This window comes from Xiphophorus couchianus, chromosome 8, assembly GCF_001444195.1.
Source record: "Xiphophorus couchianus chromosome 8, X_couchianus-1.0, whole genome shotgun sequence".
Lineage (NCBI taxonomy): Eukaryota > Metazoa > Chordata > Actinopteri > Cyprinodontiformes > Poeciliidae > Xiphophorus > Xiphophorus couchianus.
This window is the reverse complement of record NC_040235.1, coordinates 12,503,190-12,511,308: the sequence shown is the minus strand read 5'-3', so window position 1 is coordinate 12,511,308 and position 8,119 is coordinate 12,503,190. Positions and strand designations below refer to the sequence as shown.

At 34.5% G+C, this 8,119-nt stretch overlaps 1 long non-coding RNA gene across 1 annotated transcript in view; it reads left to right on the top strand.

Annotated features, from left to right (window-relative positions):
• Nucleotides 1–6,603: 6,603 nt before the first annotated feature.
• LOC114149360 (uncharacterized) overlaps nucleotides 6,604–8,119 on the top strand; it is a 62,618-nt gene continuing 61,102 nt past the window's right edge. The window contains exon 1 of the long non-coding RNA XR_003596487.1: nucleotides 6,604–6,882. This is a non-coding gene — a long non-coding RNA (uncharacterized LOC114149360). The remainder of the gene's footprint in view (nucleotides 6,883–8,119) is intronic.

The window sequence follows — 8,119 nt, the reverse complement described above, 5'->3', positions numbered from 1 at the left end:
ACTAAATCCATAACAACTTATTAATGGATTAAGTTGATATCCAGGTTCAAAACATACTAAAACCTATGGATTAATAAAGACTTCTTTGAATTTAACTTGTAATATAGAGCTCAGATCAGTAACACTCAATTACTTTTAAAGACAATGGATGCAACATGATATTTAGCATAATAAAAATACCTTTGAAAACAAAATCAAAATTGTTTTTAAAAAATAAGTATGTACATATCACATTTTTAAAAGTTGATATCAAGCAATATTTTAGTGTTTCAACTTTCTAGATATAAGTTTGATATTTGAGATAAAACGTTTTGCATGTTAGATCAAAAAAATTTGTTTTTGGTGATCATGACGTTCTGTGGTTTTTCAAAACAAGAAGTTATGAACACTTAGGTTGTGCAGTCACAGATACAACAATAAACACTTTTACAAATGTAGGCTTTTATACCCATGAATATAATCTACAAAGCAATTAAAAACTGATGGGTTACCTAACCATTGGAGCAATTTCTCTTTTCCACCTTGTGCTCTGGAAATTCTGAGAAAAGCTTCAGCACTCCCGTCTGGCTAATCAACCTTTTACCCAGAATTTCCAATCCAATGAAAAACAATTGGACAATTACAACCAGGACTTAAGTATGCACAAAGTTGAAAGCTATAATTTGCATTAAAAACTGACTAGTTTGAAATTATCAAATTGATATTGTTTTACAGAAACCTTGTGCTTTGATTTATAAAATTAGATAATATTTTATGCTACTACTCTGCAGGGTGGGTTAACAAAAAGAATATGTCATAATAGGAGCAACTGCAGTTTAATGTAAAAGCTTGACAGTTTTCAGAAAATGATGACTGTTCAATCACAATCCCTGGTGCATCTGAATAAGCATTTTATAATATGTCAATTTATTGTGATTTTTTATGAACATATTTTGAAGCTGTCAGATAAAACTTGAAATGTTGACAGTTTCATCCAGTCATCCAATCACACACATTTGGGCTCTTATTATTGTGGGATTTTTAGTTTTTCTCAAATAATTGCTAACAATCTGTTAAGACACTCTAAATTAAATACATTTAGTTGTCAGGATTTGGTAACTATTTTTTAACAATCTTGACTTTTAGAACTGCACCTGATATAAGGTAAATACTCTTATTATTTATAAGTAATGCAGGAATTCCAGTGGGAAGTCAGTGCAATATTTATTTATCTAAGTCGGTGCTTGGGGAATGCAATAGTTTCAGCATTAAGGAACTTTAGATTTCAAATTATTGTAGATGTAAATATCATACACATAACTTGTGCAAGTTTATTGAATTAAGGTGAATAAAGAACACACTTATCTGTCAGTTTGTTTTCAGTGACAAAAAAAGCAAAAACCAAAGTAGAAAATAATTGTGACAAAATATGCAAAGACATATGATTTTAATTCATTAAAAAAATGACTGAAATAAAAATGATCTTTCTAGAGCAACTACAATATTTACATAAACTAAATATATTTGAATTGTTTATTTGAAGCTTTCAAACCTAATATGGTGGTTAATTGGTTTAAACTGGTCTTCATATGTGGGTTTATCTGTCAACCTGCCGAAGTTTAAAATGATCAAACCTCTACTGAAAGTGCCAGAAGAAAGAATGCAGCATTAACTCAATGCAACAAAAGACACAAGTACATATTCAAGAATAGAACCTGTTTTTAAGGTGAGGAGGATGAATCAAGGATCTTATTTGTTCTGGCCCTGGCAGACAGTGGAGGAATGCACACAGTCAAATTGATATGTTTGTGAAAGAAAGATGGATAGAGGATTTTGGTGTGATACCTGACACTGTTGTCACTCTTCCCATTACGCAACTATGGTAAAATATTTGAACTTTCACTCGGATTCAGCACAAGGTCATGAATGGCCAGAATGAATTAACACTGGTGAACAGCAACCAAGAACGAGGTCATCGTTTTTTATTCTGGTGTGGCAGCATATCTGTGTGAAAAGGAATAAAGAAGCCTGATAAAGATGGAGTTCAAGCAGAATTTGGTCTCGGTCTTTTGAGCTGTTCTTTTTTGCTTCTTTTTTTCTGGGTGACTTAAAGCAAATTCTTGTTGCTCCTCTTCAAGACTGCATCTGATTAAAACACACACAAGCACACACAGAGTGAGCTAATCTTTTTTTGATGGATTGTCAGGTTATGTCCGGGTCTTCTCATCAGCTTGTTAAATCTCTCCCTGGAATACATTCAGCATTAAATGCTTTATGATAATTGCGCTTCGTGCAGCAAATAACCAATCCTGAATGCCCTGAATTATTATCATTTTGAACTCTCTTTAGTGAAAACAAGGAGGATATGTCACACTAAATGTGTTCTTTGGTAGGCTCCTCTTAAATAACAGCCGGGTAAAACAAGTTTGGAAAAAAGGAAAATATCGAAGAGGTTAAGACAAGACTACTGAATAAAACACTATATAAAACAACATATTTTTTTAGTTAAAGAATTAGGTCTTATGATAATTTATAAACTGGCAAAAGATAAGCAGGGTAGAACAGCCAGATTCACAAGACTTATGTTATAGAGCAATAAGACACATGGACATTTTTCTTTTGTTTTAGCCAATCATGCACACCTCAATGTTTGCCTGGCTGTCATGCACAAAATAAGAGCAGAACAGAAGGAAGAAAGCAAGTTCATTTTTACCCTCACACCCTCTGCCAAACTAAAAGAACAGTTCATGTACTTCAAAAAAGCTTAGAAGAAACACTTAGTGGGTCAGACTTTGTTCTTCCTTTAGCCTTTTCTGCTACTGCTAAATATGAAAGAGTAAATCAGGATTTTACTTGCAGGATGTTTTGTGCTAAGCAGAGGCCTGTGCTGACTACATGGGATTCTGCAGCACCTCTTTAGCCTTACCAGAAGGAAGGTTACAGTGTTGTGGAAGACATCCCACCTTGTTCCATTACCTAAGAAAGCCCACCTTTCAGTCAATACCATCAATGGACCTGTTGGCCTGACATTCCCTAGCATAAAGGTTCTAGAAAGACCCCCGCTGGCCTACTTGCATAAGCAAACAAGCACCTCTCAGCGTTCACCGCAGGTTGCAACACTGTGAAGATTATGTTCTTTGAATTCTCCAGTGTATTTAATACAATTCAGCTTGTTTTGCTAAGTTAGAAAGTCCAGATGACACAGGTCAATTCCCCCGGAATTGTTTGGATTGATGACTGCCAAAAGGAGCCCACAGTTTGTTCAAATGAAAGGTTGTGTTTCTGACCAGGTGATAATACCATCAAAAATTAAGAACAATGAATTGGGATATTTGCATAGCATGTCATATGAGAAAAAAAAAATGGGGGTTTATTTCTCAAAGTCATATTTTCACCAAGTCATTCATATGGGAACATTTATCTTAAACTGACTGTAGATGACTGCAGATTTTGGGAAAAACAAATCCGTCAAACACAATGTCCAATTTCCTTGGAAAAAGACGTGGAGGTGGAGAGGGAGAATAAATATCTGAATATTTTTCCCTGAGTGCATCATTAGTTGTCAAGAATGCAGGATCCTTAATATTAAATGGTCTAAATGAGAGACTTCCTGGTTTCTGCTGGTTAAAATGCAGTTTCTGATCTGGTGAGCCAATCAGATGTTGAGCTTTAAATAGTTATACCAAAACACATATGTGCTTGAGTTAACTGAGGGATTTTAAACTTGTGGGAAAACACAAGTATGAAATCTCTCAGCCAGCACAGTTATATCCAATCATATTAATATCAATAAATCAGATAATGTGTTCTGATGAGGCTCATTTGTCAGATTAAATGTACCTTTTGAAAACAACTCTGGTGATTTATGGTTTATAAAGGGACTTCTCATTGTCCACTATTTAGTACAATTGTTTGGTGGAAGAAGGTAATGACTTCTTCCACCAAACAGGTACCATAGAATTGCACAAAAAAATCCGTGAGAGACGGTGGAGTCCCAGCTCGAAATTCCGTGAAAGAGGTGTATGGAGCCTTGAGCCAGAAGCCCATTAAAATGCTGTCTACATTGTTTTAAACTGTGTGATTGTGAGCGTGAGTGGGAATAAAAATAGCAATAGGTATTTTGTTCCATATAACACAGTAGGAGTGTAACCGGTAAATCTTTTATGGATGCAAACTCGACTAAAAACCCACCTATTTAGGATTGTATTTGAAATGTAATCAATTACAAATTTATTGATGGAACTTTACTTAATGTCATGTTTTGACTGTTGATTCTATGTTGCATCTTGTTTCTGTGTTTAATATGATGTAAGGCACTTTGAAATGCCTTGCTGCTGAAATGTGCTATACAAATAAAATTTGATGAATTGATTGATTTGACTTGAAATGCTTTCTCACCTGTAAAAAGCCTCCATCGCCAAGTTTTGTGGTATAAGCATAATTTTGACAAAGAGGCTATTTAGCACAATGAGCTTATTTTAGATATATATGTGTGTTGCAGTGAAAATATTTTAGGTTTAATTTATATTAAAATTGCCATAATAATAAGGACTCTTTTGTTTGTGTTTGAATATGTTTAAGGTTCTTGTCTCTTATTTATCAAAACTTTACAGTACAATTAAGTATATCAAAGTTTGGGATCCAAAGCTAATCCCCATACTATTTGATTTTATAAAATAAGAAAAATACCACAAAGCTTTAAGTATCTGCTTGTTGTCTTGGTTAACTTACTAAAAAATAAACTACAGTCAAGACGTGAACTAAGGTAAGTTAAAATCTAATTGTTTAACATTCCTCCTGTAAAAATGAATTGCCTAAAAGAAATAATGTGTTCCTTAGTCCTTTCCTAAGATCTATTTATTCTCAGCATAACCTAGCAATAAGTTCCAAGTTCATTATGCTTTATGACATAACATGCTTTAGTTTGCTTCAGTTTAGCATTGTGTAAATCAGCAATATTGCTTTAAAGCTGTTGCAAAGCTGTTTAATTTCAGCCTATGCATTTTGTCTTGTTTGTGTGCATTTACATGGACTGTTTGTGTTCATCCCCCTCATCCTCAGCATTATGATGTTTTAACGATTCTGGCAGATGTTGTTGTTGTTGGGGAATGAGCTCACTTAGGTGTGACGTGGTGATCTGGTGAGATTACCTACCATTCTCTTCAAGGGCAAAATTTAATGTGGTTGTAAATCGTCCATGGGTTCATTTTGTAGAAATGATGCTGTCATCTTCCTGCTGATGGAGACAAAGCTGTTATGTTAAGCAGGTAGTTCATTTATAGTTATCATATGTTAAAGAGAGTGGGCTGGGGAATAGGGTTAGGTTTATTTATTTATTTACTTTAAGTTAAGCTGTTGGTGATTGCTGCACATGTAACCACAATATAACCACAATGTAACTGCAAATAGAAATAATAGAAATAAATCCCTCCAGGTAGATGTCTTTTTTTATTTTACTAAAAGTATTCACGCATATTTTGTATTCTTGCCACTTAAGACTTTACAAATTACAAACGTCCAAAATAAAGAATTGCATAGGAGTGAATTGAAAGAAATTGCTTTTTAATTAATTTATTTTTTACTGATAGAAAACTGGAAAGTATGATAGGCATTTGAATTAAGCTCTCTTTACTCTCATTTCCCTAAATACAGTTCAGTTCAGCCTCCTTATCTGTAAACAGAATATACCCATGTGTAATTAAATCAAAATATAAATGCAACTAGTCTTTGAATACCTGAGACCAATGGACAAAATGGAAGGAGTAAACCCCAAGTGATTACATGATTATCCACCTTAATTGGCAAGCAAAGGTAGCATTTATCAAAGAAGCAGCTATGAAGCAATTGTAGATGCTGCTGAGAGGCTGGAAAATCTGTTGAAAGGACGACATGCCATGGACCAAATTCATCCTGATGAAAGAAAGGTTTGGGGTTTCTTCCATAAAGACGTACAATGTTATGTGTGAAGGGGAAATAATGCTACACACGAACATACACCCCTACTCACCATGGAGTTTCAGATGAATGCAGCTTAACACAGAGCATTTTATTGTAGTCAAATCTACAACGGAATGATTTAAATCTGAGATGATGCAGCTTTGGGCAGTAGGTGGAAACTCCCCTCAAAAGACCAGGAGCCATTATTGCAGTGAAAGGTATTTTTTACATACTGTTTAGAGTCACTGAATCTAAATGGACAACACATTTTTCAGATTTTTACTGTCCATATTAAAATAAAACACTCCCTGTGTTTGTCACATTAAATTCTAAAGTATTTTAATTTAGGTGTTTAAAGTATTTTTTATGTGGTTTTAACACATAAAAAAAACTGTTAGAAGAATTTAAGGGGTTTAAATTCTGGCAATTTGGCTGGCAATAAAGGCATGAGATAAATGTTATGTTTTGTTGATTTTTTTTTTCTTTTTGCATCTAAATGCAGTTTATATTATTTTTTCATTTCTTTTTTGCAAAGTTTGCCAATGTTTATTCAGCATAATGGTCTAACTGCCTTTTTGGACTGGTTTTAGCTCAGAAACAGCAAATGCACCATCTGGGAAAGTGCAGGCAGTGTCTTCATCAGGTTTATGAGCCTCACCTGTGGGGTTTGGATGTGGTATGTGGAAACAAAGAATAAGAATAGAGAGAAATGCTATAGAAGAGAGACAATGTTTTGATGAAAACTATTTCAGCCAAACCACTAAGAGTTTATTTTGAGTAATGCTCACCTTTTAATGATACAGAATTTTATTTTGTTTACCCATTGTTGTGCACTTTGGTCACAAGTGCAAATATATATTGCTTTTATTAAAAAGGATTAGGCTAGGCTTACTGCTCTGTGGGTCACTGAGTGGAACTCTATGGACAACAAGATAAAAAGCTGCTGCCTTGAAAAAGAACATTCAGGTGAGTTAGCCATACTATTGCTTTCTCTTTTCTGCCTATTGTTTCCAGTCAGTCAAGTTAATTAGGCATAATAAAACAACTTTAATATTGAGTTTGAAAGCTCCCTAAGTCTGTTTGTCCAAACCCCCTAAGATCATCAGTTTTATTTGTGGTGTTAAGCTGTCATTAAGAGCTCAGTTGGAGATTTAAAGCTGGTTTAGACTCTTTCCATAGTCATATGAACTTGGTCCATACAACATCCCTGTCTCTACAAGCGGTAAATTTCAAAGCAGGTGAATGTTTTTCAGCATGCATTTGCCTTTTAAATGCATAAAGTTAAAATGCAATGTTAAGTTGTAGATGAGGCAGTACATAAATTAAAATGGCAGATGACAAGCACATTGCGTTTTTATTCATGGAATTTTATTCCATGAATGAAATTGTGTTGATCTGCCATTAGTCAAGAGTTAGCAGATACTTGGAAAGACCCGGGAATACTCATCTGCTATGACATGCATGTCTATGACATGCAGACATCTATGTCTATGTTCCCATTCCTATGGAAACACAGAAGTGCATGCACTTCAGCTATGCACGAAAATGTAAAAACTGGGATTCAGCAAGTGCTGACAGATGTTTTGAAGTGATGCATCATAATATGAAACATTTGGCTCAAGCAGAAGGCTCTTCAAAAAAAAATCATTTCCCACATATTCCCAGAGAAGCTTTTATCTTCTGCTTGTGAATGTCAACAGCATTTTGTTTTGGTTCATTTTTCTTTCCTCAAGGCCCAAAGTACTTCTATGTAGCTGCAAGGTTGCGACCTTAGAGTGATATCTTTTCAATAAAGCGAGCTAAGTAAATGAACATCTAATTCTAGAAACTACTGAATGGTTAAAAAGAAATCATATCTACAATATCTCATGGCTACATGTACAAAGTAGCAGTTGCTAATTGTATGCAAAAAAAATAGCATTACCGAAGGAGAACAAGACATTTACTTAGCAGTAAGCAAAAAAAAAAAAGTAAATTTGAAGTAATAAAATGATCAGGTGTAGAAAATTCACAACAATACTGTTTTCATTCAGTCAACTACTATGTGAAGATTCCACTTGAATTCACTGCTGCAACCCCTCAAACAGCCAGAGCTATCACACATCTGGTGGCGTGGCACTGGACTCCTACAATATTCAAGAGCAAAGCAAATTGGCTTGGTAGGGGTTACAACTCATTGGTATTCATTCAGGCTTGGAATTCT